The following is an 8,613-nucleotide window of genomic DNA, read 5'->3' on the forward strand; positions in this document are numbered from 1 at the left end:
CTGCCAGCACCCCCTTGCCTCCGCCACTAGCCACACCCCAATACGTTTCCCTCTGTAACCCACTCGAGCAAGATAATGAGCGCTAGCATTACTTTCCCGAACACAATGCGCAATCATCGCCCTGCCCAAAGAACTCATCGACTTAGGGCAATCATTTGTTACCACCGCCATGGATGCACGGTATTCCGAAGGATCTATAATAGGTTGGACAATCTTCAGGGGATCACTCTCCAGAGCAACTGGAAATATGCCCAACTCATCGGCGAGCCGCAAACCTTCCAATAGTGTGTACGCCTCCATAGAACCGACATACATGCCGTGTTGTTTATATGAACAAGATGATGCAATGAAACCAATGTACTGTCTCGTAGCAGTGCCCCCGTAGCTCCGGCACCATCATCAACATGATAGCTAGGATCTACATTCAATTGTATGAGTCCAGATGCTGGTTTGACCCACCTTGATTTTCTCATTGGTGCTTTCACCTTAGTAGCAAGTGCATTCGCCACGATACCTCGTATGCTCATAGGTGACCACACCAGGGAACCATAGTTTTCTTCATGAGTGATTTTCCAGCGATCCCACCATAAGTACCATGTGACCATATCCATCTCAATTCCATTTGCAATTGGGATTTTGACCTTGCCCGGAAGATCTGTTGACCGCCCATGTGTCGTAGCCGTGTCGATGGTGGCTCTCAGGCCTAGCTCATCCCGCACCGCTTTTGCTCTATCACAAGAGAACAACATATGTCGAAGATCCTCAAGATCAGCACGACACACTGGACCTCAAAGTTAATGAGTTAACAAGTTTGACGAGTAGCTCTTTAAACTCGGTTGTACAACACAACATGTCTTTTTTTATCTTAAGTGGCAATATTTGGTGGCACCTCAACTCCTCTGTTTAATCTAATCGACCCAACCCAGTTCATAGGAGGCATCAACTAATGCATCTCCTCATGTGATCATCATCCCCTTTCATAAAAATCACACCAGTTATAGGCCACAAACCTTGTAGCTAATACAAAAGTGGGTAGTTCCTACTAACGAGCACCTCGCGAGCTTAACAAGCACGAGCTTAACGAGCACGAGCCGAACAAGAAAACAATGCATGAGGCATGGTTTACAGTCGCATGTCACCTGCCCACTATGTAACCAGGACAATGAGACATCTAATCACCCTGCATTGGGGTGCGTGTTCTCTATAGAGGTGTGGCACTATGGCCTCGCTCGCTGCGGTCTTGATCAACACATGCCAGAAGCTGACGACGCCATTGTGGAGTGGTGGCTGGCTACTCATGCAATCGTCCCCAAAGCCAAGAGGAAGGGATTCGACTCCATGGTCCTTCTCACCGTGTGGGTGCTCTGGAAGGAGTGCAATGGTCGCGTTTTTCAGCAATCAGCGGTGGTTTTTCATGAGCTTTGCAGACAAATAGGTGCCGGGGTTGAGCTTTGGAAGCTCTCTGGTGCAAAAGGGTTGTCGGACATTTGGAGGTAGGACCTATCTGTGTGTAGGGCGTTGTGTGTTTCACTGGTGTGTTTGGGTTGCCCACCTTTGTGCTTCCGTGGAAGCTCTCTAACCACGGAAAGACGTGAAATCTGTTGCGCGTTCGCAAAAGAAATAAAAAAGGCAAACAACTCGTTACGAGCCAAACAAGGTTTTTGATTGTTAAGCTTAACAAACTTAACCAGCACGAGCTTAACGAGCCAAACAACTCGTTAATCCACCCCTGGTTACCAAGCTTCCCACCGTCTACATCTTTGTGGTCGACATTAATATCCTCCGCGGTCCTAGCCATCGGGACTAACAAAAGTAACAACAGTGGTGTCGATAACAAAAGCACATCCTTTATCATCCATGTCATCAGTAAGATAATTGGTGAACCACTAGCCGTCGGCAAACGATCGTGCCGTCACCACCAAGGTTTTATCGTTTGTGACACGAATCGAATTATAATCTGAATCCTGCTAGCACCTCCACCGGTCACACCATGCCTGTCCGTCCCCTTTCCTTTCCCAGACGTAAAACCTTTTTATCCACAGAAATAGAGCTGTTCCCCGCTCGTGCAAGTTGCAGGATATTCATTCACTTTCTGAAAAGCAAATGCAGTACCAATAGACAGCGCCTTTGCCTCTTTTCTGTAGGAACCTACTGTATATATGTAGGTCCGGCGTCCCCTTTTCCATTTTTTCTTTCCCCTATTGCTTTCCGTAACTTTCTTCCTTCCATGATGGAGTATCCTTCTCCACGACAACAAAAGGCGCCTCTCTAGATCGATCGACTGAAGTAGAAAGATGCTTGGTAGATCCCCCCGGATACCTTGTTTGCGTACGAAGGTCCCAGCCTCGTCAGACAAGCTTAATGAGCAAGATATTCCAATGCCGAAAGGAAGGGGTCGATTTTCTATTTTTATTTTGAGGGCCGATATAATTGGGGGTACTAGTAGCACAAAGGAGTTGACATGATCTGCGGCCGCGGGGTGATGCTCGATCTCACTGTCGCCGTGACGGACAATGATGCCGCGCCGAACCTTACGCGGAATGATAATTTTTTCATATAGCACATTAATAAACTGTGCTGATGCTGGCAAGGCCAGCCTTACGCGGGCGTTGGTTACAACGTACGATGCTCGCCGCAATCATGGTCGGGGACGACCCGCACATGGAATGGATAGATAACGGCTCCAAGATTAGATTGTTGCATCATACGCGCCACGGCAACTAACTGCTTGAACGAACGAATGATGGATCTGGTGTGTGGAAGCCGCGTGCGGGGTTCCGTCCGGGAAAGAGATGCGTTGCCTTCCCTGCCCTGCACGCCGCTAGGCGCTAGCTAGGGTGCACTGCCGCGCTCATCACATGCGCCCCGGCTTGGGAGGACGGCGAGATGTTTGTCCGGATGGGTGAATCTGAATAGACCTTGGCTGTAGCAGCCAGCGAGGACTCGTGTGGTTTCTACAGTCGCATGGCAAGGAGTCCAGGCAAAGATTCCAATCGGTCACCCGCTGGCGAGCGAAGCAGACGCGCCTTCATGTGGCCGTGTCATCCGTGATCGGCTTAGATCTTGTACTCGAAGTGAGAAAAGAGAAAACAAGGACAATAGGCCAAGATTGCGATCGCAGGTCTTAATACTAGTACAGCCCAAAGCTGGCAAAATTTCGTGTTTTGACCCTTTTCACGTATAAAATCGAGATCTGACCCCGTTATGATTTTTTTTTGACATTTGACCCTTTTGCTACCGCCGTAGACCCCGGTGGTAGGGATGTACAGGCTACCGCCGTCCACCCCGGCGGTAGGTTGCCTGACGCCGTCTGGCCGTTAACGGCCGTGTACACGTGGCAAAGGGACCTACCGCCGCCGTCTATGGCGGTAGGCTCTCGCAACCTACCGCCGGGCAGTCTGGCGGTAGGTTCCTGGATAAGGTTGTGAGGGAGGGGGCTGTGCTGCTCCCCCACCCACTCATTCACCCCACTCTTCTTTTGTGCTCAAGCTCTCTCCCCCTCTTTCCCCCACCAAATCACCCACTAGATCCCCCTCCATTGCTTGAGATTTGGCTAGTGGATCGAGGCCATTTGCATCACCCAAGGTAGCTCCTCCATCCCCCCTTCATTTGGTTGGTTCAAATCATGCATTTTGCTCATTTTGTTGAAATCACTAGTTCATGGTTTTGTTGTGGTGAAATCAATGTATATGATGCATTTAGGGTAATGTTTGTGCTTTGACAATGTATTGTGTCACTAGCATTGTTTGGGTAGTAAGACATATCATTTAGGGTTTTGTTAGGGTTAATGACATGGTTAGAGTTAAGGTTATGGTTATGCTTAAGTAAATGCCTATATGACGTACGTTATGGTTATAGTTTAATTAGGGTTTTGTTAGAGTAGCTACCTCTCGAATTATAGCTCGATCTACTCCTAGGGTTATAGTTTTTGTCAAGAGACGGTTAGGATTTTTGCCTTGGATGACCGTTATAGTAATCCCTCGACTTGTAGGATGGGATCGATCATCTTTGTTGAGACTTCCGCGGAGGCGGCGATGAAGCGTGAACGTGCAGTCATTGAGGAAAAGATGGACTTGTGGGTCAAAGCCGTTGATGCATTGAATGCGGCTTGTAGAGATTTTTCAAAGTATTATGTGTCGAAGTGCGACAATGCCCGAGTTAAGTTATACCGAGCTAAAGAGAAAAACATAAGCAACCTCAAGAATGAACAGAAAAATCATAGACGCGCTCTTGCAAGACAAATTGCATTGTGTGGAACAAGGGATGAAGTGAATGAGATGAACTTTAACAACCCTGGCCAGATCATTGATTGGCTAGTTAGGCAACCATCGTCGGCGATACTTAGTCGGGCAACTCGTTGGGCTTGGGTCCGTGAAAGAAATGATGTCATTTGTTGCAACCCCGGGCCGTACGACAAAGATGTATTGTTGATGGAGTAGTAGAGGGGGTTGAAACAAATGATGTTGTAGTGTCATTTGGATTGTAATGGCATGTACCCTTATCATTTATGCAACCTATGTCATTTGAACCAGTGAGAACATTATGTAACCTAGGTCATTATAAATAAGTTACGCTTTGTGTTTGTATTGTATCATTTGATTTGAGTTATGGTTTGTTCCATTTCATGTAGCATGGAAAACATGACCCCGGAGCAGTTGAAGAAAGTATATGAGAAGTGTTGTGGCATTGCATCTAAGAGTTTGGCGGCAGCGTCTGAGAAGATTGTACCGGAGCGAGAACTTGGTATCAAGAGGGAGCTTGAAGCATGGTTCAAGAGCAATGATGAGGAGTTTGCTGCCATGATGGATTTCAACAAGTATCCATTCATGGAGGAACCTTCTGATCTTAAGGAGAGAAAAGTTTTCCGTAGGCTTGTGAAAGAAAAACAGAAGATACTTAATGAGCTGCATGAGAAGGAATATGCTTGCAGACATTCTGTGGCAACGGAGATCTTTTTCTCCGTGAACATAGAAGAATTCCGCAAGCTGGACTTGAGAAAACCCGGACAGGTCATTGGATGGGCAATTAGACAAGGCAAGTCAGAGATTCCGGAACGCCGTGCTCGATGGGCCTGGTTCGGCGAAACGAAAGGTGTGTTGGAGAATTGGGCGGGATCGTCGGATTATCAACTGAAGCCTAATCCTGATCGTGACGCACAAATTGAACGTCTTATGCGTTTTAGATCTTTCTTTCCGAAGTAGAAAATGTATGCTCGAGCTTGAGCTTTGTAGTTTGAACTTATGTCATTCGAATCGCTAGAAGGGGGACATGGGTCAGTTATGTATGTCTTTGCTACTTGATCATTTGTAGTTTGAACTTATGTCATTCGAATCGTTAGAAGGGGGACATGAATCGCTAGAAGAGTGTCATTTGTAGATGTAATGAACTATGCTCAGTTATTTATGTCTTTGCTACTCGATCATTTGTGGATGCTTAGTTCATAGAAGTTTGTAAGAAATGGAAAGGAAAAGGGATATAAAATAAATGAAGTGGGACATGGATCAGCACCCTACCGCCATATGCTACAGCGGTAGCGTGACCAACCCTACCGCCATAGGCTACGGCGGTAGTGTGGCCAACCCTACCGCCAAAAAATGCATATTTTGATCACAGGAGAAGAAGCAAAGCAGCCGTTTGGGTGGCCACCCTCCCACCAGGGACTGCGGCGGTAGGGTGGCCAACCGTACCGCCAAAAAAATGCATATTTTGGTCACAGCAGAGCAGCCGTTTGGGTGGCCACCCTACCGCCGTCGCCATTGGCGGTAGGCTAGCCAACCCTACCGCAAAACAGGGAGATTTTGCGCTCCAGCAGGTTAGCTGTTGGGATTCGCGGCCTACCGCCAGGCCTTATGGCGGTAGGGTGTCATAACCTACCGCCGGGGCTTCTGGTGGTAGGGTGCAAAGCAGAGCTATAATTTACTCTGTTTTCCATCGTGTTCATCGTTTCTAATTGACAGCAAAAATAGCAGCATAACATATGTAGTTCATGACATAGTTTCAGCACAAGTTTCACAAATCAAAGACACGGTTGACGACATAGTTCAACACAAGTTTCGCAAATAAAGTACATAGTTCAACACAAGTTTCACAAATCAAACACGGTTCATCACATGTTTCTCAAAGCGAAGGCATAGTTCATGACTACTTTTTCGAAAGTAAGGCCTTATTGAGTCACACGAGGCCATTTTCCTTTCTTGTCGCGTGCCTCATCCTTCTCTTGGGCTTCACGAGTCCTTGCAAGCTTTCTTGCTCTCTCCTCTTGACGAGCAATCTTCTCCTTGCGTGCCCTCTCCTCTTTACACTTCTTTCGCTCCATCCTCTCCTTTTCACGACGCTCTTCATCCAAGCCTCTCTGAAATGCTTCTTCAAACAACCGCTGCTTCCTTAGACAATCTCGATGTTGATCTTTCTTAACATCTTCTGGCACATCTTGATCTATCCATGTGAAGTACTTACAAAGTGGAGGCGGCGACTACGTACGAATAAAGAACAAATGTGGTCATTAGTAAGATAGATTCAATGGTTGACAACATTTTTTAACTTGAACAACTTACCGGCGGTACATCATAGGCGTGAGCTGGACGAGAACGATGATGACCCACAAGTATAGGGGATCTATCGTAGTCCTTTTGATAAGTAAGAGTGTCAAAGCCAACGAGGAGAAGAAGGAAATGATAAGCGGTTTTCAGCAAGGTATTCTCTGCAAGCACTGAAATTATCGGTAACAGATAGTTTTGTGATAGGGTAATTTGTAACGGGTAACAAGTAATGAAAGTAAACAAGGTGCAGCAAGGTGGCCCAATCCTTTTTGTAGCAAAGGACAAGCCTGGACAAACTCTTATATAGAGAAAAGCACTCCCGATGACACATGGGAATTATCATCAAGCTAGTTTTCATCACGTTCATATGATTCGCGTTCGTTACTTCGATAATTTGGTATGTGGGTGGACCGGTGCTTGGGTGCTGCCCTTTCTTGGACAAGCATCCCACTTTTGATTAACCCCCATTTGCAAGCATCCGCAACTACAAAAGAAGTATTAAGGTAAACCTAACCATAGCATGAAACATATGGATCCAAATCAGCCCCTTACGAAGCAACTCATAAACTAGGGTTTAAGCTTCTGTCACTCTAGCAACCCATCATCTACTTATTACTTCCCAATGCCTTCCTCTAGGCCCAAATAATGGTGAAGTGTCATGTAGTCGACGTTCACATAATACCACTAGAGGAAAGACAACATACATCTCATCAAAATATCGAATGAATACCAAATTCACATGACTACTTATAGCAAGACTTCACCCATGTCCTCAGGAACAAACGTGACTACTCACAAATCATATTCATGTTCATAATCAGAGGAGTATTAATATGCATAATAGATCTGAACACATGATCTTCCACCAAATAAACCAACTAGCATCAACTACAAGGAGTAATCAACACTACTAGCAACCCACATGTACCAATCTGAGGCTTTGGGACAAAGATTGGATACAAGAGATGAACTACGGTTTGAGAGGAGATGGTGCTGGTGAAGATGTTGATGGAGATTGACCCCCTCCCGATGAGAGGATCATTGGTGATGACGATGGCGATGATTTCCCCCTCCCGGAGGGAAGTTTCCCCGGCAGAACAGCTCTGCCGGAGCCCTAGATTGGTTCCGCCTCATGGCGGCGGAGTTTCTTCTCGAAAGCTTGCTTATGGTTTTTTCTCGGACGATAAGACTTCATATAGCAGAAGATGGGCACCGGAGGCCTGCCAAGGGGCCCATGAGGCAGGGGGCGCGCCCAGGGGGGTAGGGCGCGCCCCCACCCTCGTGGCCAGGGTGTGGGCCCCCTCTGGTATTTTCTTCGCTCAGTATTTTTTATTAATTCCAAAAATGACTTCCGTGAAGTTTCAGGACTTTTGGAGCAGTGCAGAATAGGTCTCTAATATTTGCTCCTTTTCCAGCCCAGAATTCTAGCTGCCGGCATTCTCCCTCTTCATGTAAACCTTGTAAAATAAGAGAGAATAGGCATAAGTATTGTGACATAACGTGTAATAATAGCCCATAATGCGATAAATATCGATATAAACGTATGATGCAAAATGGACGTATCAACTCCCCCAAGCTTACACCTCGCTTGTCCTCAAGCGGAAGCCGATAACGATAAATATGTCCACATGTTTAGAGATAAAGGTGTTGATAAAATAAAATACGTACATGAGGGCACCATGATCATTCTTATAACAGCAACATTTATGGATATTGTCATATGATTTCTTATGCTCAAGTAATAATCTATTCACAATGTCAAGTATGAATCAGAAATTTCATTGAGAACCAACAAACTATAATCTCAGTCATTGAAGCCATTGCAATTTATCATAACATCGGAAAGAGTCAATATAAGAGCTTTTCAGCAATTCCACATACTCAACTATCATTTAGTCTTTCACAATTGCTAACACTCACGCAATACTTATAGGTATGGAGTTTTAATCGGACACAGAGAAAGATAGGGGCTTATAGTGTTACCTCCCAACCTTTTACCTCAAGGGTAATGTCAACAATAATAATTCATGCTAACTTACATCCAATTGGATATATATATCAGGATCTTTCCAAC

The sequence above is a fragment of the Triticum aestivum genome, chromosome 2D, assembly GCF_018294505.1.
Source record: "Triticum aestivum cultivar Chinese Spring chromosome 2D, IWGSC CS RefSeq v2.1, whole genome shotgun sequence".
NCBI classification, from domain to species: Eukaryota; Viridiplantae; Streptophyta; class Magnoliopsida; order Poales; family Poaceae; genus Triticum; species Triticum aestivum.